At 39.6% G+C, this 27,531-nt stretch overlaps 1 protein-coding gene across 6 annotated transcripts in view; it reads left to right on the top strand.

Annotated features, from left to right (window-relative positions):
- The window catches only part of RALA (RAS like proto-oncogene A), an 83,453-nt gene that overhangs the window by 32,643 nt on the left and 23,279 nt on the right, over positions 1–27,531 (top strand). For 2 of the 6 annotated variants that reach the window (XM_054495615.2, XM_063667378.1), the window contains exon 2: positions 9,021–9,085. The exons of 2 other annotated variants lie outside the window; for them this stretch is intronic. The gene's annotated coding sequence lies outside the window, so the exon portion shown is untranslated. Of the gene's footprint in view, positions 1–954; positions 1,048–9,020; positions 9,086–27,531 lie in introns of all 6 variants that reach the window. 2 more of the 6 variants (XM_063667376.1, XM_063667377.1) reach the window with 1 other exon arrangement.

Genomic DNA, 27,531 nt, shown 5'->3' with positions numbered 1-27,531 from the left:
AATTCAAAATTCAGAGTTACTTGAATGTTCTTGCTTCTGAGTATTTCTTGGGTTTATGAGATTGACAACTGTATTTAGGCCAAAGTATTTAGTCTACTGGAATTAAGCAAATACAGGTCCCGTCTATTCATGTTTGCTATTTCTCAATTTAAAATCCTATAGCATATAAGAGCATTGGCATTTTATTTGTCTTTCTTTCAATCCTTTAGAGTTAAGACTCACTAATTTGGGATTAGTTATGACTCTATGAGGCTACTACTGATTTTTGATAGGAACAAGAACCCAGGAAAGGAAAAAAAGGTAATTTATGAGCTGCAGCCAATTATCTGGCAACCAGAATGCCTTGTTGTTAAGAGTCTATTGTAACAAGTTTCTTTGTCTTCATACAGCACTTGTTACTGTGCAACAAGACCATGTTTTTGAACACCTGGCATAACATGAAACTGTTAGGTTATATTGTGTCTAATCCTGAAGGAAGTTAGTTGAACTCTGGCCCATTTATTTAAACTCAGTCCTCCAGTATAATAGATTGGTGAATGTGGAAGTGGGTACCAGTTACTAAGTAAAACAAACATGCTCAGCCCATCTCTTGATCTGGACCCTGGATTTTGGGATAAAGTGAAGGGATGAGGGTAAGGGATGTTCACTTCAAAAGTCATTGGGGAGTTTCCAGTGATGTCACATCTGACTACCCTGGCATGGATATATAGAATCTCTTGGATCATACCATCCTGGCTCAGTTCCAGTTTTGTTTGTTTGTTTGTTTTTGTGTTTTTTGTTTTTGTTTTTGAGATGGAGTCTTGCTTGGTCACCCAGGCTGGAGTGCAGTGGTGTGATCTCGGCTCACTACAACCTCCACCTCCCGGGTTTAAGCGATTCTCCCATTCAGTCTCCCAGGTAGCTGGGATTACAGGCACCTGCCATCATGCTCAGGTAATTTTTGTATTTTTGTAGTGACGGGGTTTCACCATGTTGGCCAGGCTGGTCTTGAACTGCTGACCTCACGTGATCTGCCCACCTCGGCCTCCCAAAGTGCTGGGATTACAGGTATGAGCCACCACGCCCAGCCCAGTTCATTTTAACTCCACCACAACTCTCTAGAACTTCATGCCAGTGATGTAACTCTTATCGAACCCTTATTTCCTCATATAAAAAATGAAGGGTTTGGATTATTTTAAGGCTTCCTTCTGTGATTCTTCAATTTCATTATGTTTACTTTTAAAAATTGTTCAATGAAACTTCTAGGTAAACATAAAAGCAACTTGTTAAAAATTGTAAAATGGAAAGAAATAGACTAGTATACTGAAGGATATTGTATTGGAGACGGTCCCAGGAAAGCCCTACTTTCTGTGGGGTCTGAACCTTCTAAACATTATCTTTTTGGTCATTAACCTGTCCTCTATATTAATTGAGACCTGTAAGCCTTAAGTGATAATGAAATGCAGCCAGACATGGTGGCTGACACCTGTAATCCCAGCACTTTGGAAGGCTGGGGCAGGAGGATTGCTTGAGCCCAGGAGTTAAAGATCAGCCTGGGCAAGACAGCAAGAGCCTGTCTCCACAAAAAAAGAAAAAAAAAATTGTTAATGAAATGCTACAATTCTGCTTCCAACCACTAGTTTGAATGTAGGTGCATGTGTTTAGTATTTCAATTTTAAATATGATTGTCTTTTAATGATAGTTTTACAAGATTGGAGGTTTACTTGTGCATGGGCCTGATGCCCAGCCTGTGTGATACTAGTTCATTCCTGATGAGCCATGACTGTACCCACTAAGCCCCTTAAAGAGAGGGTACTCTTCCCCCTACTTCTCTTTCTCTGAGTTAAGAGTATTAACAGCACATGCATTCTAGTCCGTATTCTTGATGTTAGACACGTTGGAAATGACTGAGAAGCGTTGTCCCTTTCTTGAGCACACAGACAGTTGCTAAATGCAGGGCTTTTCTTAAATTAATGTTCTCTGGTGTCTTCTATTACCATCTCACTCTATCATTAACCCCAGTGGTCTTCATCCCAGACATAACAGTGGTTTGCACTGTGGCGTCCATGACTTTGCTCCTTTTCTCCTTCAGCTGCCTCTCCAACCCTCTCACCTCCCCATACAAATTCTAGGTATATCTTTGCCCATTTCTTGCCTGGTGTTATCAATACTTTGAACAACTAGTATAAAGAACTTAGTAAAGCGCACTGGTGCAAACTAGTATGTTCAGTCTGTTGGATATTTTTATCCCCTAGCCACTTTCTATTAGATAAACCATATGAAACTGCTGTTTTTGTATGTATATATATATAATGTTTGCAGTTTTATATGGTTTCACTTTATAAATATACACAGTGATGATTTTTAACCAGAGATATGAACTACAGTTATCTAGGCAGTTTTTTACAAAATATATGTATACACACACACTGTTTGCATCCTTGACCAGTGAATTAGGATCTTCATGGATGGGTCCAGAGTAAACGCATTTTTTAAAAAGCTGATTCTGAGTCATACTCCTGGTTAAAAATACCTGTAAGCGAATCTTCCCTCTAGGCTATTTTTAATTTTTTTATTTTAATTTTTTTTTAGAGATGGAGTCTTACCATGTTGCCCAGGCTGGCCTCAAAATCCTGGGATCAAGCAGTCCTCCCACCCTAGCCTCCTGAGTAGCTGGAACTACAGGTGTGCGCCACCGAGCCTGCCTCAAGCAGACTTTGCATACAGATGCATATGTTTTTGGTGTAATCAGTTGTCTGATATGAACTGAAACTTTATGACTTCATAAATTACTATTATTTAAAATTTTAAGGTATGGACCGGGTGTGATGGCTCATACCTGTAATCCCTGCGCTTTGGGAGACTGAGGCAGGCAGATCACTTGAGCCCAGGAGTTCCAGACCAGCCTGGGGCAAAATGGCAGAATCCCTCTAGAAAAAAACACAATGAAAAAATTAGTCAGGTGTGGTGGTGCTGCTGTGGTGGGGATGAAAGGGGCTGAAGGCAGGAGGATTGATTGACCCCAGGAGGTCAAGGCTGCAGTGAGCTGAGATCACATCGCACCACTACCCCTCAGCCTGGGCAAGTGAGAGAGACTCTGTCTCAAAAATAAAAAATAAATATGATCAAATCTTAAATTTAGATTTTTCAGTACTCTTAGGAAGAAAAAATATAAGTGCTACAAGATGTTTTATGATTTTCAGGGAATTGTCAAGTCTTTTTTTTTTCCCCTAGTTTGTAACTTCATGTTATGTTTTGTATAACTTCAACTTAAGATTTTGTACTTTTCAAATACACTTTTGTCTTTCATGAAAGGGAGTTAACAGTAGTGAGCAGGCTGTAGTTGGTTATTAACTTAATTATGACTCACAATGCAGCTTACCCCACATGATTCATAATTTTATCGTAGCCAAGAGAAAATGGAATTTCTTTGAACAGCATCTGTCTCCCTTCACTGCTGGTAATTTGTGTGTTATGCTATTATTATTAATCACTGTTTTTGGAATCTCTGGGTAAATAGGCTCTAAATAAGCCCAAAAATATGAGCAAAAGTTGTCTCTTAATTCATTGGCCACTGCAGAAAGGAGTACTAAAGCCCAGAAAAGAGTTCTGAGCTTCCTTCTACCTCTCACTGGCATGTTCTCTCTAATTTGCATTCCTTAAAAATGCGTTGCACTTGCTTTAGTGGCATGTATATTTTTTAAAAATACAGATAAGTTTAGTGTGGCTCCTGTATAAAAATGACTCTCAAAAAATAGTAATAAAAGGAACATGCTCTCCAAGGAAGCTATGTGCAGCTCTTGGCCCTTGGATGCCTGTGGCTGGGAGTCTGAATCTGTCTGCCCGTGGCCCCCTCTTTAAAAAGAATTTTTTTTTTAATTAAAAACAATTTAAGGCCAGGCACAGTGGCTCACGCCTGTAATCCCAGCACTTTGGGAGGCCCAGGCAGGCAGATCACAAGGTCAGGAGTTCAAGACCAGCCTGGCCAATATGGTGAAACCCCACCTCTACTTAAAAAGTACAAAAATTAGCTGGGTGTGGTGGCGTGCACGTGTAGTCCCAGCTACTTGGGAGGCTGAGGCAGGAGAATTGCTTGAACCCAGGAGGCAGAGGTTGCAGTGAGCCAAGATCACACTACTGAACTCCTGCTGGGGCAACAGAGACTCCATCTCAAAAAAAAAAAAAAATTGTAAAATGACTCCCACTTGTGATCCATTTCTTTAGAAATACATAACACTTATAAGAGGCAGTCTCTAGTGCTTAACTCAGAAGAATTTTTATCAAGAAGGAATATTGAATTTTATCCAATGCTTATTTCTTTTCTCTCTCTCTTTTTTTAATGGATTTGCCTTCTCTGCGTAACTTTTTCTTTTCACTTGCATTGATTATATTGATTTTCTTATTGGGCCCATTCATATGACTGTATTTTTATGCTTACTATTAATCTAATATTGCATTTTTGGAATACAGTTGACCCTTGAACAACACAGGTTTGAACCACAATGGTTTACTTATGCAGATTTTTTCAATAAATATATTGGAAATTTTTTTACAGATTTACAACAATTTGAAAAAACTTGCAGGTGAGCTGTATAACCTAGAAATATTGAAAACAAGATAGGTATATCATGAATGCATTAAATATATGCAGATACCAGTTTATTATTTACTATCATATAATGTACACAAATCTTATAAAAAGTTAAAATTTATCAAAATACATGCATACTATATTAGTCTGTTTTCATGCTGCTGACATGAAAGACATACCCAAGAGTAGGTAATTTAAAAAGAAAAAGAGGTTTAATGGACTCACACTTTTCCTGTGGCTGGAGAGACCTCACAATCATGGCGGAAGGTGAAAGGCATGTCTTACATGGTGGCAGACGAGAGAATGAGAGAGCTGAGCTAAAAGGGAAACTCCTTATAAAAGAATCGGATCTCATGAGACTTATTCACTACCAAAAGAATAGTATGGGGGAAACTGCCCCCATGATTCAGTTATCTCCCAACGGGTCCCTACCACAATACCCGGGAATCATGGGAGCTACAATTCAAGTTGAGATTTGGGTGGGGACACAACCAAACCATATCATTCTGCCCCTGGCTCCTCCCAAATCTCATGTCCTCACATTTCAAAACCAATCATGCCTTCCCAACAGTCCCTCAAAGTCTTAACTCATTTCAGCATTAACTCAAAAGTCCCCAGTTCAAAATCACATCTAGACAAGGCAAGTCCCTTTAGCCTATGAGTCTGTAAAATCAAAAGCAAGTTAGTTACTTCCTGGATGCAATGAGGGTGCAGGCATTGGGTAAATGCACCCATTCCAAATGGGAGAAATTGGCCAAAACAAAGGGGCCAAAGGCCCTATGCAAGTCCAAAATCCAGCGGGGCTGTCAAATCCAAGCTCCAAAATGATCTCCTTTGACTCTATGTCTCACATCCAGGTCACTCTGATGCAAGAGGTGGGTTCCTATGGTCTTGGGCAGCTCTGCTTCTGTGGCTTTGCCAGGTACAGCCTCCCTCCTGGCTGCTTTCATGAACTGATGTTGAGTGTCTGTGGCTTTTCCAGACTCATGGTGCAAGCTGTCAGTGGATTTACCATTCTAGGGTCTGGAGGACAGTGGCCCTCTTCTCACAGCTCCACTAGACAGTGTCCCAGTGGGGACTTTGTTGGGGGGCTTCAACCCCACATTTCCCTTCTGTACTGCCTTAGCAGAAGTTCTCCATGAGGGCCCTGCCCTTGCCTGGACATCCAGGCGTTTCTATGCATCCTCTGAAATTTAGGCAGAGGTTCCCAAACCTCAGTTCTTGACTTCTGTGCACTCACAGGCTCAACACCACGTGGAAGCAGCTGCCAAGGCTTAGGGCTTGCACCCTCTGAAACCACAACCCGACCTGTACCCTGGCCCCTTTTAGTCATAGCTGGAGTGGCTGGGAGGTAGGGCACCAAGTCCCTAGGCTACACACAGTTGCGGGGTGGGGAGGGGCCTTTAGCCCAGCTTATGAAACCATTTTTTCCTCCTACGCCTCAGGCCTGTGATGGGAGAGGCTGCTGCAAAGGTCTCTGACATGCCCTGGAGACATTTTCCCCATTGTCTTGGTGATTAACATTCGGCTCCGCAGATTTCTGCAGCCGGCTTGAATTACTCCTCAGAAAGTTGGCTTTTTTTTCCTATTGCATTGTCAGGCTGCAAATTTGTCAAACTTCTATGCTCTGTTTCCCTTTTAAAACTGAATGCTTTTAACAGCACCAAAGTCACCTTTTCAGTGCTTTGCTGCTTAGAAATTTCTTCCACCAGATGCCCTAAATCATCTCCCTCAAGTTTAGAGTTCCACAGTTCTCTAGTTCAGGGGCAAAATTCTGTCAGTCTCTTTGCTAAAACATAGCAAGAGTCACCTTTACTCCAATTCCCAACAAGTTCCTCATCTCCATCTGAGACCACCTCATCCTGGATTTCATTGTCTATATATCATTATCAGCATTTCAGTCCAAGCCATTCAACAAGTCTCTAGGAAGTTCCAGACTTTCCTACATTTTCCTGTCTTCTTTGGAGCCCTCCAAACTGTTGGAATCTCTGCCCATTACCCAGTTCCAAAGTCGCTTCCACATTTTTGGGTATCTTTACAACAGCACCCCACCCTACCAGTACCAGTTTCCTGTATTGGTCTGTTTTCATGCTGCTGATAAAGACACACCCAAGACTGGGTAATTTATAAAGAAAAAGAGGTTTAACAGACTCACAGTTTCCTGTGGCTGGAAAGGCCTCACAATCATGGCAGAAGGTGAAAGGCACATCTTACATGGTGGCAGACGAGAGAGTGAGAGAGCCAAGCTAAGTGAGACTTACTCACTACCATGAGAATAGTGTGGGGGAAACTGCCCCCATGATTCAGTTGTCTCCCACTGAGTCCCTCCTGCAACATGTAGGAATCATGGGAGCTACAATTCAAGATGAGATTGGGTGGGGACACGACCAAATCATATCACATACAAACACAACTATATATGGTGCCATTTGCAGTCAAGAGAAATGTAAACCAATGTAAAGATTCAGTATTAAATTATAACTGCATAAAATTAACTGTAGTGCATATGATACTACTGTAATAATTTTATAACTACCTCCTGTTGCTATTGTTGAGCTCAAATTTTGCAAATACCCGCTTCAAATGCCATGTGACACCAATTATCTCTGTGTGAGCAGTTCATCTCTCCAGTAAATGTAGTGTTTGTACAACATTGTAAACTTTGAATAACACCGTGGGACCCATAGGAAATGTTACTGGAGATGCTGGAAGTGCTCCCAAGAAGCAGAGAAAAGTCAACATTACAAGAAACAAGTTTAATTGCCTGATATGTACCATAGATTGAGGTCTTCAGCTGTGATTGCCCATCATTTCAAGATGAATGAATCCAGAGTAAGGGACATTGTAAAAAAAAAAAAAAAGAAAAGAAAATATACGAAGCCTTCACTGCAGCTACAGCAGCAGGCACAAAAACTTTGCATTCGTTGCAAAATACATTTTTATCATATTGTAAATTCTGCTTTTATGAGGGTGCAGGGTTGCTGTAAGAAAGGCATACCTTTCCAATCTGTCCCTGGGTCTAACGAAAAAAAGCCATAGCTGTAGATTCTAATGTGATTCCAGAAAAAGCAAAGTCATTATATGACAACTTAAAGCAAAAGGAAGGTGAAGGATCAAAAGCTGGAGAATTTAATGCCAGTAAAGGATGGTTTGATAATTTTAGAAAGAGGTTTGGCTTTTTAAATGTCAAGATAACATGAGAAGCAGCTTCTGCCAACCAAGAAGCAGCAGGTGAATTCCCAGAAGCCATTAAGAAAAGCATTAAGGAGAAAGGATATCTGCTTGAACGGATTTTTAATGCAGACAAAATTGCCCCATTCTGGAAAAAATTTTAAAAGCCACAAGGAACTTCTATTGGTAGGAAAGAAAAGCAAGCACCAGGATTTAAGGCAGAAAGGAATAGGCTAACTACCATTTTGTGCTACTGCAGTCGGGTTTATGATCAGGGCTGCCCTTATCTATAAAGCTGCTAATCCCCAAGTCTTGAAAGGAAGAGATAAACACCAGCTGCCAGTCTTTAGGTTGTTGTACAACAAGAAGGCATGGACAACAAGAACCCTTTTTCTGGATTGCTTTCATCAATGCTTTGTCCCTGAAGTCAGAAAGTACCTTGCCAGTAAAGGATTGGTTTTTAAAGTTCTTTTGATATTGGATAATGCCCCTGGCCACTCCAAACCCTATGAGGTCGAAACCAAAGGCACTGAAGTGGTCTACTTGCCACCAAACACAACGTCTCTGAATTCAGCTTCTAGATTGGGGGTCGTAAGGACCTGGAAGGCTCATTACACACAGCGCTCTGGAAAGGATGTCAGTGCTGTGGCGGACCCCAATAGAAGGAACATCATGAAAGCCTAGAAGGCTTACACCATTGAAGATACCATCATTGTTATAGAAAAAGCTGTGAAAGCCATTAAGCCCCAAACAATAAATTCCTGCTGGAGAAAACTGTGTCCAAATGTTGTGTATGACTTCATAAGATTTATGACATAGCCAGTCAAGGAAATCTTGAAAGAGTTTGTGGAAGTGCCAAAAAAAAAAAAAAAAAGTGGGAGGGGGAACAAAAGTCTGCTTGATAGAGATCAATGCTTCTGAACTGGTGCCAGGTGATGAGAAAGGAGTCCTAGAAGAAGCAAACCCATAAAACAAAGTGACATTAGATAATCTAGCGGAAGCGTTCTTATTATTCAAGACTGCTTTTGACTTCATTTACAACAGAGACTCTTCCGTGATACAAGCACTAAAACTAAAGCAAATGGTAGAAGAAGGATTGGTACCACATAGAAACATTTTTAGAAAAATGAAAAAGCAAAAACGTCTAATTACAGTGCATTTCTTTAGCTACAATGAGTTTGCCTGCTTTTTCTGCCTCCTTTCCACCTCCTCCACCTCTTTTTCCTCTGCTACCCCTGAGACAGCAGGACCAATCCTTCCTCTTCCTCCTCCTCTTCAGCCTACTCAACACGAAAATGATGAGAATGAAGACCTTTATGATGATCCACTTTCACTTAATGACTAGTAAGTGTATTTTTCCTTCCTTACAATTTTCTTAACATTATCTTTTCTCTAGCTTACTTTATTGTCAGAATACAGTATATAATACATATAACATATGTGTTAATCAACTATTATGTTATTGGTAAGGCTTCCAGTCAAGTAAGCATTTGTAGTTAAGTTTTGGGGGAGTCAAAAGTTGGATTTTCAACTGCACACAGTGGGGTTGGGGGAGTTGGTTCAGTACCCCCAATCCTTGTGTTGTCCAAGGGTCGACTGTATAACACACTATACTGTAATGGATTATTTGTGTGCTGAGAGGTAAATTTCAGGTGTTGGTATTTTATGGAATTTCTCTGTTCATAAATGAGATTGCAATGTAGTTTTTTTTTTTTTTTTGGTGTGATTATTGCTATTTTGTACCACTGACCTTATAAAATGATTTGGATAGCTTTTCTGTGCCACCCGTGAGAATTATCTTTTTATGTTTAAAAGAAATTGCCTCTAACCTTTGTGTAAGGTCATTCTTACTAGTTTCTTCCATTGTGGTGATCAAGTTTAGATGGCAAACACTTAGGATATGAATTTTTTTTTTTAATCCTGGCTTCACATCAATAGTGTGTCCTAGGGCACATCTTTAAAGCTTGATATGGCTCAATTTTCTCACCTATAAAATGTGAATGATAGGTCTAAAGTTGTTTTGAGGGTTTCATGAGATAATTAAGTACGAAGTTGAAAAAGTGTCTGACACAGAATAAGCACTCAATAAATAGGAAGATTATTTATTTTTCCCCAAGGTTTTTGCCCTATCCAGTTATTTGGATTTTTTAATCTCCCTTTTTTCTCTTTCTTTTTCCTGCTTTCCTTGGAATTTTCCTCTTAGCTTGCTGAACTTTGTGACTGGTTGACTACTTTGTTTAAGATAGTCCTAGAAGACAGTAAAAATTCAAAAAAAATGTATACTGGGTGTCAGGGCCACAAAGGTGACGTTTTTTGACTTTACTCTCTAAGTTATATATAATGAATATATGTTACTTTTATAGTCATGAAAAAACACTGAGGGTAGGAGGAGCTCAAGTCCCACCTGTGCCTGTGTGTGTTGGGAGGTGATGAACTCAAATGGTAGGATTAGGCGTACTCAACAGCATTCAAGATCACCCGTGGAAGTGAGCCTGTGATAAACAGATTTGTGATGGAGAATGTAACTGATAATAGTTGTCATTAAACATAATTTCAGGTAAATATATTTTATATTCAGTGCCAAAGGGATTCTTTAAATTTAAAAAGTGACATTCTCAATGCCTTACTTATATAGGAAGGATCTTAACAGTACATACTAAGAGGTTAACCTGACTGGATGGATGTGGGGTGCCACATATAGCAAGTCAGAATTTAAGAGATTACTACTTTATATTTTCTTTCTTTCTTTTTAGCTGCTCGCTGTTACTCCTTAAAAAGAATTGGCTATTCACCCACAGTTCCACAAAGTAAGAATTCAGCAGGTGGTCTGTAAAAGAGCTGTAGTAAAGGTTAATTGGCACAAAGGGAATCTTTGTTGCTATAGAGTCAGTCTTTAGCTTTACGTTCCTGGTTTGTAAAAATAATGTCAATGCTTAATTTTCAAGGCTTTGATCAATACATCTTCTTATAAATTTTGAGTTTTAGCCAACTTGTTCCAATGCTGTGAAGAGAAAAACATTTTTGGGGAAAAAATCACTTCAATCCTCTGTAGTAGTTCAGACCATTAGCTTTCCTTTCTCTTCTCTCCCATTTCTGCCTCACTCCCACTCTTTTTGATGCCAGGTATTGCCGCATCTTAAACTTTTGTGTTTATTTATGATTCTTTGGTCATCCATATCAGAAAACTGATTTACTCTTGAAGTTGGTATTGAAAAATAGTATTCTTTAAAACTCAGGCTAATTTTAATTGCTTGGAATTTTTTTTATAGTTTCTAAATTTGAAATATTTTGGGGTTCCAAATCAAGTCAACTCAGGATTTTAACTGAAGTTCATAGTAATGAAAGCCAGTAGACTAAATATATGTGTCTACCTCCTCTTATCCCCAACTCCCTGTGAAAAGACAGGAAAAAGAATTTACAGACAGAAATGTGTAATTCTGTAATAGCACTGAGAATGAGAACAGATGGAGTGACCATCAGCAAAGCAGAGACTTTCTAGGTTGTAGAAGACAGAAGACAGATGGTGCTGATGGATGAAGCAGGGCGAAGGAAGGGCTACCCAGCATTCCCGTGAGGGAGGCCTGTAAGGGGAATCTCTTCTTCCCCACTGAGTCCTGAAGAGACTTTAAGCAATGAGTCAATAGGAACAGAGGGCAGAAGAGATGATAGGACATGCTATTAATTAAAGGAATATATGTGAAAAGCTAGCTTGATATCCTGCCCACACAACCAGCCCATACAAAGATTGCAGCAACATCTGTTCCATGCTAATTTTGGAAATCTACTTCGAAAAACATTTCTTTTTGAACTCACAGCCTGGGAGGACTAGGAGTTCTAATGAACATGTTAACAACCCAGGGTAAACTCTCTTTTTTTGATATTTGGAGAAGGAGCCAATCTGTCAACCTGTTTCTTGCCCATGAACCTAAAGTGAAACTTTAAATACCCAGTGAATTTAAAGTGTCTTCCTGATCTGTTGTGAGAAGCAGATCTACCCAACAACAGAGGAAACTTACTATAGTGGACTGGGAGAGCAAGATAAAAGAAAAGTCGAGCCAATGGTGACATGAAATTACACAAAATGTGATACAAGATATTATTGCCAGATGAGTAAAGGATAAGAACTAGCAATTCACAAAAGAAATACTACATAGAAAAAATATCCACTCTCTTTAAGAAATCAGAGATGTTATTAGAAATAACAATGAGATATTTTTCACAGTATACAAGTAGCAGGTTTTTTAAAAGAATACTCAGTGCCAGTAGGGATACTAGCAATACTAGCATAGTTACTGTGCTAAAGTACAGCACTTTAAGAAAGCAGTTGGACAATGTGCATGATAAACCTTAAGCAGTCAATTTGTTAATTTTCCATTTCTTAGATTCTGTCTCATGGAAAGTACTTTAAATGTAGAAATAGGTGGTCATCCATTATAATTTTGAAGAATTCAAAACAGCTCTAATGTCTTATATTATGGTGTATGGTAAGTAAATTGCTTTGTGTCTACAGGATGATATATTACATAGCCATTAAAAATTACAGCTATGAAGTCAGTAAAACAACATAAGGCTGGGCGCAGTGACTCATGCTTGTAATCCCAGCACTTTGGGAGGCCGAGGTGGGCAGATCACCTGAGGTCGGGAGTTGAGACCAGCTTGACCAACGTGGAGAAACCCCGTCTTTACTAAAAATACAAAAATCAGCTGGGCATGGTGGCGCATGCCTGTAATCCCAGCTACTCGGGAGGCTGAGGCAGGAGATCTCTTGAACCCAGGAGGCAGAGATTGTGGTGAGCCGAGATCGCACCATTGCACTCCAGCCTGAGCAACAAGAGTGAAGTTCCATCTCAAAAAAAAAAAAAAAAGAAAAGAAAAGAAAAAGTAAGGCCAGGAGCAGTGGCTCACGCCTGTAATTCTAGCACTTTGGGAGGCCAAGACGGGTGGATCATGAGGTCAAGAGATCGAGACCATCTAGGCCGACATGATGAAACCCCATCTCTACTAAAAATACAAAAATTAGCTGGGCATGGTGGCAGTTGCCTGTACTCCCAGCTACTCAGGAGGCTGAGGCAGGAGAATCGCTTGAACCTGGGAGGCAGAGGTTGCAGTGAACCGAGATCGCACCACTGCACTCCAGCCTAGCAACAGAGCGAGATTCTGTCTAAATAAATAAATAAATAAAATAAAAATACAAGTGGGACGTAAGTGGTAAGGAATGCAAAAGGCAAAATGATGTATAAGAATTTAATACATCCTTTCCCTCCCCCTCTTGCTCCATCTCTGTACTTGATTTTAAGATCTTTGAAGTCAAGGATCTTGACTTGCTCACCTATGAACCTATTCCCCACCCTCTCCCAATGCCTAGCATAGTACCTGACTCAATAAATATATGTTGGTGCAGAATATAGGCATAGGAAAAAGAAAAAGGAAATCCAGAAGCATACCAAAAGATCAGAGAAGCAGCTATACAAAGAGAGCCAACTTACTGATGAAACGTGTATTAAAGAGTGGGATTTAACAGATGTCTTCATGTAAACCAGAGGCTATGCTTCGATTTTTCTTTTAAAATATTTCATTTGTGGGCCAGGCACGGTGGCTTATGCCTATAATATCAGCACTTTGGGAAGCCAAGGTGAGAAGTTCACTTGAGGCCAGGAGTTCAAGACCAGCCTGGGCAACATAGTGAGACCCTGTCTGTACAAAAAAAAATAGAAAAAAATTAACCAGGCGTGCCTGTAGTCCCAACTACTCAGGAGGCTGAGGCAGGAGGATTGCTTGAGCCCTGGGAGTTCAGGGCTGTAATGAGGTATAATAGCACCACTGCACTCCAGCCTGGGTGATAGACCGAGACTCTGTGTCTTTAAAAAAAAAAAAAAGCCTGCTAGTAAACTTTCTGTCACTATTCTAATACATGGTTTGATGTAAGTCTTAACCAGTTAAGCAAGTGCCCTACTCATTTTTAAACTGGATCATTCAGGCATGGTTAATTCAGTTATTTTTTCTGGCTGCATTTTTTAAAATTAACAAAGCTCTCATAGACAATATCAAGTTCATAAATATATCAGTAACAGAAACTCAAACTACCAGGCTATATATATGCTTAATTTGTAGTAGCTCATACATAGAACCTAAAGCAGGTATAAATTACATAAATTATACTTTTAAAGATTAGATCTATTAAACATCTAAGCCTGCATTATTATTATTTTTGTAGAGACAGAGTCTTGCTGTCTTGCCTAGGCCAAAGTACAGTTGTGCAATCTTAGCTCATTGCAGCCTCAAATTCCTGAGCTTAAGTGGTCCTCCCACCTCAGCCTCCTGAGTAGCTAGGACTACGCGCGTATGCCACCACATCCAGGTAATTTTTATTATTTTTTATAGAGACAAAGTCTCACTGTGTTGCCCAGGCTGGTCTGAAACACCTGGTCTCAAGTGATCCTCCCACCTTAGCCTCCTAAAATGCTGGGATTACAGGTGTTAGCCACCATGCTCAGCTGAACATTATTTCTTTATTCAATTTTGTAAGCTGTTAAATTCAGTAAATAAAAACATCTGTGTATTTAATTTCCAAATATGTAATACATTCACATGGATCAAAATTCAAAAGGTGATGTATCCTTCCAGAATTAGCATAGGAATGTGGAAGCATACATATATCTTTGCAATTAATTATTAATGCTTTTCTAAACTATGTCTTATTTTGAAAACATAGGGGTTTAAAAACAAATATTAAAATATAAATAGCGGTTTATGAGTCTTTTATTTCCTTTTCCACCTTTCAGGTCCTACCCTGTTAACTTATTTCTCAATATTGCTGAAAACATTCAGGTCATAGTCTAGTAGCAAAACCACTGGGGCTGGGGTAAGAAAACTGCTTATTCTTAAGCTACTCTCAGATTTTTCTTATTAAATATTTTGATCTTTTAATAGATCAATATTGATTTCCATCATTTCCTTGCAGTAACTCTTCTCTCCCTTCCTCCTCCCACCTGGTCCCACAGAAGCTGCTTGTTCCCTTTCCTTTCCTTCCCATGGCCACTTACGCTAGGAAGTTTGTTGTTTTGACTTAAATTCTCACTTTCCTTTACCCCTCACAACTAATCTAGTTCATTTGACTCTTTTTTTCTTAATATCTTTTAGATCCATCTGTCCCACCTCCCTAGTCCTAACTCAAGTCATCATTGACCTGTGGCCTTCCACCTGTTCCTCCTGCCTTCTGAGTCCCAGTCCCTTTTTTTAAAACTCCTGGTGGTTCTCCATTGCTCTAAGGATAAAAATCTAAAGACTTGGTTTATAAAGTTCTGTCTTTGGCCCTTTTACTTTTTATAGCTTTCTTTCTTACTGTCACCCCAAGGTTCACTTGATTTGCTAATGCTTTGTCTTTCAAGTCTCAGCCATCACTTTCTCATGTGTTTTAGAAATTTTTTATAAGTTTTAACTGTGGTAAGGGCTTTACCTTTGTGCTACTGGTAATGATTTTGCACTGACTGTGGACTGAGTATGTGTGGCATGTAAAGTTAGGGTCTTCTAAAAAGACGCCTGAATATTTGTTACCCTTTATTGAATAATTATTTATGCATATTAGATATCTTACATATGCTGTTTTATTAATGTTAACCTTAGTGTTACAAATAAGCTGAAACCCAGGGAGATAAAACTTGACCCTTCATGATGTTAAGATTCTGTGCTTTGATGTCTGACAACATGTCTGGCAAGTCTTATAAATAAATTTTATTTTGCAGACAAGGTAAAACGTTAAACCATCTTTAAGCCATCAACTACTGTGCCCTTAAAACAGAATATTACTTTTCTTAGTTCAGTCTTTATTATTATTTTGTGCTCTCCTTATTCAGTACAGTTAGAGTAACGTGAAAATACTAAGTTGTTATGTTTCAAAAGTAGAAAAATGCCGCAGGGATTTTCTTTGAATGTTGTTCCTACCGAGCTTGATGGCATATTTAAAATGGAGGGCTTAACTATTTAGGATGTCAGTTATAACTAATGTCATTTTTTTGACTGGACTTCCATCTCTTTATAATAAATTATTAACTAAATAATAAGGCTTTATTTGTAAATGTTCAAAACATAGTAGTTACTTTGCCACTTAAAATGTCAAACATTTTTGAGACACCAAAAGCATAGAGAAAAATACTCATCAAAAAATACGTCAAGAAAATGAAAAGATAAGCCACAAACTGGAAGAAAATATTTTCAAAACACATCTCTGGAAAGGATTTGACTCAGAATATATAAAGAACTCTTAAAACTCACTTAAAAGACAAAACAAAAGTTTTTTTAATGGACAAAAGATTTGAACACCAGAGTCATATGGATGGCAAGTAACTACATGAAAAGAGCTCAACATGATTAGTTATTAGGAAAATGCAAATTAAAACTATAAGGAAATACCACTACACATTCACTAGACTGCCTAAAATTAAAAGCCTAGGACAGTGCCAGGATGTGAAAGCAACTGGAAATCTCATACATTGTTAGTGGAAATGCAAAAAGGTACAGCCACTTTGAAAAACATTTAATCACACACCATACAACCTACCAGTTCTGTACCTGTTGTTTACCCAAGAAAAATGAAAACATGTAGACCTGTACACAAAAGTTTACGACAGCTTTACTTAATAAAATTTTAAAAAATGGAAACAACATAAATCATGATACATCCAGACAATGGAATACTATTCAGTCGTAAAAAAAAAAAAAAAAAAACAGATGCATGCACTGATACATGCAACAATATTTGTGTGTCTCAAAAGCCTTGTCTAACAGAAAGAAGCCAGGCATAAAAAGCTACATACATTATGATCCAAAAGGCAGAACAGTAAGGCCTGAAATCCTATCAGTGGCTGCCAGGGTGATGGAGAAGATTATCTGCAAAGAGACAAGAGGAAACTTTGTAGGGTAATGGAAATGTTCTGTACCTTGATTGTCATGGTAGTTACATGACTGTATACATTTATCAAAACTCATTAAACCATACACTTAAAAGGGTGAATTTTATTGTATGTAAATCAACCTCCCCTCAAAAAGTTCAAGTCAGTTTTCAACATATGGCAAAACACTTTCTCTACTAAAAATACAAAAATTAGCTGAGCGTGGTGGTGCACGCCTGTAATCCCAGCTACTTAGGAGGCTGAGGTGGGAGGATTGCTTGAGCTTGAGAGACAGGTTGCAGTGAGCCAAGATCGTGACCCTGCACTCCAGCCTGGGCGACAGAGCAAGACTCTGTCTCAAAAAAAAGAGAGAAATTATCTTCACAAATTTTATGGTGAAGAAAACTTTAGGAGACAGGTCAGAAGACTTCTGAGTCAGGTCCTTTGTGTTTTGACTTACTAGGTTTTTTTTAATCATGAAGATATTTTTAATTTTCATAATTAATAGTCTTTTTTTACTGTCAGAGTTTTTGTACCTTTACCAAAATACACTCTTTATGTCTCAAGAACAGGTTGTCTTCATTTATTCAAGTCATCCTTTATGTTACTTAAGTATTATTATTAAACTGTCTTCATGTGTATCTTACACAGATAGTGGTAATTGTATTCTTAGTTATATACTCTTTGTGAGTGAGGTTGTAAATTGGGTCTTTCATTATATATTCTGTCATTTGAGAAGAAATTTAATTGTATATGTTATATTCCTTATATAACCATTTACCCTTTGAAATCTCTTATTTGTAGTAATTTTGCAGTTGATTCCTTTGGTCTTTCTAGGTATGAAATCATATTATCCGTTAATAATGATCATTTGCCTCTTTCTTTCCTTTTCTAATATGGTACCACTTCCAGAACAGTGCCAAGTAAGAGTGATGCTAGCAGCCACCCTTATCTTACTCCTGAAGTTAATGGAAGTGCTTTTATTTTGTCATTAAAAATGATTTTTAAGAGACAGGGTCTCCCTTAAGAGGGTTGGCCAGACCCAGTGGCTCAAATTTATAATCCCAGCACTTTGGGAGGCCAAGGCAGGTGGATTGCTTGAGCTCAGCAGTTCAAGACCAGCCCAGGCAACATAGTGAGACTTCGTCTCTACTAAAAATTCAACAAAGAAAGTTAGCCTGCAAGTAATTACCTGGGACTACAGGCATGCACTGTAAAAAAAAAAAAAAAAAAAAAAAAAAAAAAGCGGGGAGGAGTCTTACTCTGTAGCCCAGGCTGTAATGCAGTGGCAAAATCATATCTCACTGTAACCTCAAACTCCTGGGCTCAAACCATCCTCCTGCCTTAGCCTCCTAAAGCACTGGGATTACAGATTAGAGCCGCTGCACTGGGCCTGATTTGGGTTTTAAGACAGTTTCCGAGTGATTAAGTGAACAATAATCTATTTCTGCTTTTTTTATGAACAATTTTATCAAATATTATTCTAGAACCTGTAGAGATACTCATATGATTTTTTTCATCTATTAATATCAGAAATTATGACTTACTAAGCCATTGTTGTATCTGGTTTGAATCACTCCTGGTCACTTTGGTTTATTCTTTTAATATGCTAGATTCTATCTGTTAACATTTTTTACTTAGAATTTTTTGCCCCATATTCATGTGGTAGTCCAATCACTCTATTTTGTCTTTATTCTATTTTTGTCAGTACTTTGCATCACTGTTAGGCTAGCTTGCTAAAAAGAATTTGGAAGCTTTCCCTGTGCTCTGAGACGTTAAATAGTACAGATTGAGTATCCTTTATCCTAAGTGCTTGGGACCAGAAGTGTTTCAAGATTTTTTTGGATTTTGGAATATTTGCAAATGCATATTGAGATATCTTGGGGGATGGGACCCAAGTCTAAACATGAAATGCATTTATGTTTTATATACACTTTATACATATAGCAGCCTGAAGGTAATTTTATGCTTTTTTTTTTTTTTTTTTTTTTTTTTGAGTCAAAGTCTCCCTCTGTTGCCCAGACTGGAGTACAATGGCATGATCTCAGCTCACTGCAACCTCCACCTCCTGGGTTCAAGCAATTCTCCTGCTTCAGCCTCCTGCATAGCTGGGATTACAGGCACATGCTACCACACCCTGCTAATTTTGTTGTATTTTCAGTAGAGACGGGGTTTCACCATTTTGGCCAGGCTGGTCTTGAACTCCTTACCTCAAGTGCTCTGGCTGCCTTGGCCTCCCAAACTGCTGGGATTACAGGCGTGAGCCAGTTTTTAATAATTATATGTCTGAAACAAAGTTTGTATACGTGGAACCATTTTGCTACTCTTTGTGGGAATGCTTGCATGAGAGAATCTGGGCATGTGCAGAAAAGATACATTGCAGCTGAAGAGAGCTAGCAGGGTCTTGGGGATGCTGAATAAACTGTATTGTGCACTTGCGTTTTGACTGCAACCCACATGAGGTCACATGAGGTCAGGTGTAGAATTTTCTACTTGTGGCATCATGTCAGTGCTCAAAAAGTTTCAGATTTTGGAGCGTGTCCGATCTTCAGGTTAGAGATGCTCAACCTGTATTGATGATACTTGTTCTTCAGTCAGTTAGGAAAATATACTTGTGGGCCTGGCACAGTGGCTCAGCCCGTAATCCTAACATGGAGGCCTAGGCAGGAGGATCACTTGAGCCCAGGCGTTCAAGACCAGCCTGGGCAACACGGACCCTGTCTCTACAAAATATTTTAAAAATTAGCTGAGGGTGGTTGCATGCCTGTAGTCCTAGTTACTCAGGTGGCTGAGGTGGGAGGATCACTTAAGCCCAGCAGGTCAAGTCTGCAGTGAGCTGTGATGGTACCATTACATTCTACACTCTAGCCTGGGCAACAGAGTGAGACCATGTCCGGGAAATTAAAAAAAAAAACAAAAACACTGTGTATCTCCTTTTCTTCGTCATGTATATTCTACCTCTTCTGAAATTGTTCATTTTATATTACCTGTCTTTTTTTAATTGAGCAAATATTCTTAATGCAGATAGGGAGTATCATGTGTGAGTTGTTTATATGAAATACTTTCCATTCACTAAGACGGCCTTTACCTACTTGTGATTTTTAATGATTTGATAGGGGCAGAACTTTAATGATCATAAGTCTTTTTATTTTTTTGATGCAGTCTCACTCTGTCACCCAGGCTGGAATGCAGTGGCCTGATCTAGGCTCACGGCAAGCTCCGCCTCCTGGGTTCACGCCATTCTCCTGCCTCAGCCTCCCGAGTAGCTGGGACTACAGGCGCCCACCACCATGCCGGGCTAATTTTTTGTATTTTTAGTAGATACGGGGTTTCACCATGTTAGCCAGGATGGTCTCGTCTCCTAACCTCGTGATCTGCCCGCCTCGGCCTCCCAAAGTGCTGGGATTACAGGCATGAGCCACTGTACCCAGCCGATCATAAGTCTTTAATGCACCGTTCAGATCAGAGGCAAGGGAAATGCTTCCTTGAATCAGTTTATTAAAAAGGACTCTCACAACTTTTACCAGCCAATATTTTTATTACACTGAAGCCTAAAACAGGTTGTGTCTCCTTTATCTGAAATGCCTGGGATCAGAAGTGTTTGGGATTTTGGATTTTCTTCAGCTTTTAGAATATTTGCATTATACTTACCGGTTCAGCATCCCTAATCCAAAAATCCCAAATGCTCCTATGAGCATTTCCTTTAAGGGTCATATCATCACTAAAAAATGTTGGATTTGGGAGCATTTCACATTTTAGATTTTTGGATTAGCTATGCTTATCCTGTAATGAGCTTCTCTATCGAAAATCTAAAGAAGATAATAATGAATTCTGGACATACAAAGATCATTGGGGTTTTTGTTTTGGCAGTCATGGGGTATTTGACACCTTACTTGGTAGAGTATTCCTTAATAAGTATTGAAAAAACTGGGTTGATTGTTTTTGGAATAATTTTTAAAGTTTAAAATAGAGAGTTTAGAGTCTGGATAGGAGATTTGTGGTCCGAAGCTCCTTGACCCACTTTCCTGTGTGTGGTAAGCAGTAGGCTGAGTAATGGCCCCACAAAATATCCATGTCCTAACTCCTAGAACCTGTGAATGTTGCTCTATGTGGCAAAAAGGAATTCTGCCAGCATAATTAAGGATTTTGAAGTGAGGAGATTATTCTGGATCATCTGGGTGGGCCAAATGAATCACCAGTGTCATAAAAGGGAAGTAGAGGGAGGTTTGAGTTTGGCTAAAGTAGAGGAGAAGGTAGTATGGCCACAGAAGCAGAGTGGTGCTTCTGTGATGCGGCCAGGGGCCAAGGGATGCCCCAGGCTGTAGAAGTGAAAGAGGCAAGGAGCACATTCTCCCCTGAAGCCCCCTCAAGGAACCAACCCTGTTGGCATCCTCTTTTTAGCCCTTTAAGATTCATTTTGGGCTTCTGGCATCCAGTACTGTAACAGAATAAATGTGTATTGTTTTAAGCCACTAATTTTGTGGTAATTTGCTGCAGCAGAAACAGGAAACTAATACATTGTGGGACCTGTTAACTAAACATACAAGGGCGGGATTCCATAGCCTCAGCACCTAGCACAGTGCCTTACGTAGTAAGGTAGGCCCTCGGTATATTTTTGGAGAGAAGGAAAAATGGAGGAAAGAAGAAAGGAAATAAGTAGCTCATATGAGCATGGTGTAGTTGTCTAGTTTCTGGATGAAGCAGAGCTTGAAGTGAGCTTGAAAACTTGAAGCCCACCCATCACCCCAAATAGGTTCTATAGTATTATTCTAGGACATCACTTTAAAAAGTTGAACGGTAAGAGACAGAAAATAATTGAGGAGCCAAATAAGTCACACAATTTGGAATTCAAGGACCCCTGTTCCTTTGAAGGGGAAAAATACGAAGGCATGTACATGTGGATAAGTTGTATTTTAATTAAAATTCAAGCTCATACCTCCAATTTCTAGTTTATATAAGGTACCAAGAACATAGTTAATTGCAGTTTTGCCAAGTACAATAAATGGGCTTTGTTGATTTATTTTATGACTAGTTTTAATTATATTTTTAAAATAAAGTATACATTTACATGATACAAAAATCAAATGTACAAAATGGTATACTCTCTCACCTCTGTAGTGACTTAGTTTCCATTTTCATAGACAACCTTGTATTACCATTTTAAAAAAATATCCTTCCAAATATATGAACAGGCAAATCCTGAATGTTCCTTTTTTGTTTTAATGTTTTTAGGCAACACATAGCATATGGGATATGTTGTTCTGTATCTTCTTTTTTTTTTCACTTTAACTCTGTGTTGGAGTTCCTTCTATTTCAGTGCATAAAGAGCTTCCTCATTTTTTGTGGTTACATATTATTCCATGTATCAGATTTACAGTTCCACCAGCAATCATTGAATATGCCTATTTCTCTACACCATGGATAGACAAAAATTTTCTGTAAAGGGCCGACAGAAAATATTTTAGGCTTGCAAGCCACATTCCCTGTTACATATTCTTCTTGGTTTGGTTTGATTTTAATTACAACCCTTCAAAAACAAAAACCATTCTTAACTTACAGGCCGTACGAAAACAAGTCAAGGGGGCTCTGGTTTGCTAGCCCTTGCAAGCATACAGTTATCAGTTTGATGGATAAAACGTTATCCCAATATAGCTTTATTTGTATTTATCTTATCAGTGAGGTCAATTATACTGAGTCATTTGTATATCCTTTTCCGTGACTATTCATATTTTTTGCCCAATTTCCTACAGTTTTTTATTTATAGTAACTATTTTAAAGACTAGTCAAGTGCAGTAGTGAGAAGTGCGGTATGGCTTTTTATATAGAGAAATCATCTCTTATCTGTAAAATGAATTGCGAATGTTTTCCACAGTTTTATCTTTTTACTTTGCTTCTAGAAGATTTTGCCGTGCAGAATTTTTTTTTTTTTTTTTTGAGACGGACTCTCTGTTGCCCAGGCTGGAGTGCAGTGGCGCAATCTCGGCTCACTGCAACCTCTGCCTCCCGGTTTCAAGTGAGTTTCCTGCCTCAGCCTCCTGAGTAGCTGGGACTACAGCCGTGCACCACCATGCCTGGCTAATTTTTATATTTTTAGTAGAGATGGGGCTTCAGTATGTTGGCCAGACTGGTCTCAAACTCCTCACCTCATGATCACCCTCCCAAAGTGCTGGAATTACAGGCGTGAGCCACCGCGCCTGGCCAGAAATTTTTTTCAGTAGTAAAATTTTTCAAACTTATGACGGGTTTTATGTAATACTTTAGACCTTCCCCATTCTAAGGTTATGAAACAGGCTGGGCGCCGTGGCTCACTCCTGTAGTCCCAACACTTTGGGAGACCAAGGCAGGCGAATCACCTGAGGTCGGGAGTTTGAGACCAGCCTGACCAACATGGAGAAACCCTGTCTCTACTAAAAATACAAAATTAGCCAGGTGTGGTGGCGTGCACCTGTAGTCCCAGCTACTCGGGAGGCTGAGGCAAGAGAATTGCTTGAACCTGGGGTTGGTGAGGCGGAGGTTGCAGTGAGCCGAGATCGCACCATTGCACTCCAGCCTGGGAAACAAGAGTGAGACTCTGTCTCAAAAAAAAAAAAATATATATATATATATATATATGTATACTAGCTGAGCATGTTGGTTCATGCCTGTAATCCCAGCTGCTCGGAAGGCTAAGGCAGGAGAATCACATGAACCCAGGAGGCAGAGTTTGCAGTGAGCCGAGAGTGCGCTACTGCACTGTAGCCTGGGTGACAGAGCGAGACTGTCTCAAAAAAAAAAAAAAAAAAAAGATTAAAGATGATCAATTCTTTCATATTTTTTTCCTTGTGCCTTTGTGATTTCATTTTGTCACTTAAATCTTTGATCTACTTAGGCTTTATATTGGTATGAAGAGAATAGATCCAACTTTTATTTTTTTCCAGTTGGCTCGACAGTTGTCCAAACACTACCTGTTGAATTATTCTCCATCTTCCCCGACCCCCATTTGAAGTGCCACCATTTATTACACACTACACTACAGTATGTATTTGAATCTGGTTTTGTATATTCTGTTCTATTGATCTATCTAGACAGGCTTGCTTTTGAATTCCGAATCCCTCGCAAAATTATCTGTGGTTATATTTCATTGAAGAAATTTAGATACAGTCAAAGAAATAAATCTACCTGCAGCTGGCACCTACACCCCTATTCTTTGCATTGTCTTACCTCCCATTACAAAGGAAGAGATGTCCCTGCTCCTGTTATGTTCCAGGTCCTAATTCTTCTGGTTCACTCCAGAACTTTGCTCCTAGAGTTCACTCTGTCTTCTAGATCATTAATTTATGCCTCTCTTAGCTGATTGTCATGCAAACATCCCTTAATAATATTTAAAAAGCAGCCAAACAAAAAGCCCTTTTCCTAACAACACCTTCCCATTATGATTGCATTTCTCCATTCATCTTGAGAGTAAAAATCCAATTCTGTACCTTCTGTTTCTCCTCAACCCAAACCCACCCTATTCCTTTTTTTTTTTGAGACAGAGTGTTACTCTCTAGCCCAGGCTGGAGTGCAATGGTGCAATCTTGGATCTTGGCTCACTGGAGCTTCCACCTCCTGGGTTCAAGCGATTCTCATGCCTCTGCCCCCCAAGTAGCTGGGATTACTCGCATGCACTACCCACCCCATTCTTACCTCAATTGGTGAAATGACTCTTCCCAAAATTAACAACAACCTCCATCTTGCACAGAATTAGTCTCTCATCGTATCTCACCTCAGTCAGTCAGTGGGATTTAAGTCAGCCAGGCTCAGTGGCTGTGCGATTACTAGATCTCCTGCTGAACTAGCCTGTTGAGTTGTTTCAAGGCTCTCTCCTTTGCCACTTTCTCGTATCTATCTTCGTCTTGTCCCTAAGAAAGCTCATTCCGTTTTGTGACTTCAAATATCATCTGTAAACTGACATGCAATTTTTTTTTCCATCTCTACCCTCATCCCTGAACTCTAGACTAAAACATTCAGTTTTTCTTGTTCAACTCTAGTTGAAATGTCTAATGTGCAAGCAGAGCTTGGGATTTCTTTCCCAGACCTATTCCTTCTTGGTCCTTCTCCATCTTAGGTATAGATGCCTAACATTCAGATATTTGAGACAAAAAACTTAAAGGTTAGTCTTGTTTTCTCCCATCCAGTCAATCAGGAAGTCCTATCAACTGTTTCTTCAAAATGTATCCCAAATAACATAGTGGTTAGGAGAGCAGGCTCCCTCAGTTTGAATTCTGGCTCAGTCTTGAGCAAGTCGACATCTGTGACCCAGATTCCTCATCTGTTAAATGAAGTTAAAATAGTACATACCGCCTAGGATTGTAAATATCTGAAATGTAGTACTCAGCTGAATTAGTATGTGCAGAGTGCTCAGAACAGTGCCTTGCACTTAGTGAGTGGTCAGTAAATGCTGGTTGTCCCCAGTATAGGTGGTATTAGTAGTTAATACGGGAACTAGTAATACCATTACTGCTGCTGCTGCTGCTGCTGTGCCCCAAGCCTCTGTCCTCTCTTGCATGGATTACTGGGATAGCCTCCTGTACTTTCAACTCTTGCCACTTCCACTGTCCATTCTCTACACACCAACCAGGGTAATCTTTTTAAAAACACAAATTTTACCACTATCCTTCTTAAAAACTCCAGAGGCTTCCCATTGCAGTTGTAGTAAAATCCAAACACTGCCGGGGCCTTCAAGGCTTTTTGTGATTTGGCCTCTGCCTACCTGTCAATTTACCTCCTCTTACTCTCCAGTCATTCACTAAGTGCTGTGGTTTAAATGTGTCCTGCAAATTTCATGTGTTGGCAATTTTTTTTTCTGAGACGGAGTCTTACTTTGTTGCCCAAGCTGGAGTGCAGTGGTATGATCTTGGCTCACTGCCACCTCCGCCTCCTGAGTTCAAGCGATTCTCCTGCCTCAGCCTCCCTTGTAGCTGGGATTACAGGCACCTGCCACCACACTCCACTAATTTTTTTTGTATTTTTAGTAGATGTGGGGTTTCACCATGTTGTCCAGGCTGGTCTCCTGACCTGAAGTGATCCGCCCGCCTCGGCCTCCCAAAGTGCTGGGATTACAGGCATGAGCCACTGCACCTGGCCATGTGTTAGAAATTTAATCCCCAAATTCATATGTTGATTGGCAGTGGGGCTTTGGGAAGTAATTAGGATTAGATAAGATCATCAGGGTAGGGCTCCCATGATGAGACTGGTGGCTTTGTAAGAGGCAGCAAACTTGCCCACTTGCCATGTGATGCCTTCCACCAGAAGCCATGTAGTTGCTGCCACCATGCTCTTGGGATTCCCAGCCTTCAGAACTGTAAGAAATAAATTTCTTTTTAAAAAATAAATTACCCAGTCTCAGATACTCCGTTATAGCAACAGGAAACAGACTGACACTAGGCTTCATCTTCTCTGGCCTTCTTCTGCTTCCTAGAACATGCTCCCCACTCCCACCCCCTTCTAAGTTCTTTGTACTTGTTATTCCCTGTGTCTGGAACTCCCTCCCCTCAGAGCTGACTGGTTTCTTCAAAACATTCAGGTCTCAGCTCAAATGCCACCTCTTCAGAGTCATCCTTGACCATCTGGTTAAAGTAGCTCCTCCCCCCATTGCTGCCTTATTTTTTTTCATTGCACTTAGCACTAATGGTATTTGCTTATTTGTGTAATTTGTGTGTGTGTTTGTCTTAAGTTCCACATAGGCAGGGGCTATGGCTTGTTTATCATTCAAAACAATAACTAGACCAGGGCTTGGGAATTAAGTGGTGGAGTGCCAAGTCTTTTAAAATGGGGGTCGAGTAGTTTTTCCTTGGCAGGAGCTTCTTTTCCTGGATAGCCTCTTAATAATAGTCTGGAATGTGCAGCTCATAGTTATTAGGAAATGTTTGCACTTTGGAAAAACATCCTTGGAAATCTCTGTCTTTTCTGTTTCTGAGTCACAGATTGTATTTTAAATTGTTCTAGAAGGAAAAGTGTTTTAACCTAGTTGTAGTGACTGCTGTTTTCTTTTGAACACGCACACACACACACACACACAACTCTTAGAGTATTAATTGATATGGTAATGCCCTGAGCTCGTGTGATATGTACTGTTTTAAAAATAAAACAGTAGATATATTAGCTGTGACATGATTATAACTGCCAGCAAGTAATGATCATAATAAAGAAGTCACTTCCTGATGTATTTAGGAACACCAGCAACAGCATGCTTCATAAACTGGCTTAGACTTGGTATCTTTCAGACTTTTAGTTACCTGCAGTATACTGTAATTTTCACTGTTTTTGAGCAGTGATAAGCACTCACAATCTAATGGTCATGTTCTCCATACCCAAGTAAAAGAGTGGCTGAATTCGTGTTTGTTGAGTTAAATTGAACTCTTAGCCTGTAAGTGTAAATTTTTTGCCATACGCTTAACGGTTCAAACTGCTTCTGCTAAAATGCTTTTGATAGAATGATAAGAACAGGATGAAAAAAATGCATTTATGTATATGTGATCTCAGTTATGTTAAATGTAGATTGAAAGCAGTCTCCAAGGAGGTATGTTAGCCTGTTCATATTGCTAAATGGACAGTAGGATTATGGGGGATTTTTCTTAATGCTTTTATATATTGGGCAAGCAGGCATATGGGAATGATTTATGGGTGGGACCTGAAGCCGCGCCCAGTTCTTGGGTGCCCTGTACAGCCAGTATGTGAGGCACAGACCCATGGCAGATTGTCCTGGCCCGTTTGTGATTGAACCTCTAGTAGCAGGAGCTACTTTACACCAGTACAACCTAAAAGCAGGGGTGTCCAATCTTTTGGCTCCCCGGGCCACATTGGAAGAAGAATTGTCTTGGGCCAGACATAAAATACACTAACGATAGCTGATGAGCTGAAAAAAAAAAAAAAAAAAAAAGT

Source organism: Pongo pygmaeus, chromosome 6 (genome assembly GCF_028885625.2).
Source record: "Pongo pygmaeus isolate AG05252 chromosome 6, NHGRI_mPonPyg2-v2.0_pri, whole genome shotgun sequence".
In the NCBI taxonomy this organism is placed as follows: Eukaryota; Metazoa; Chordata; class Mammalia; order Primates; family Hominidae; genus Pongo; species Pongo pygmaeus.
Note: the sequence above shows the minus strand (reverse complement) of the source record. Positions and strands in the feature narration are given on the sequence as shown.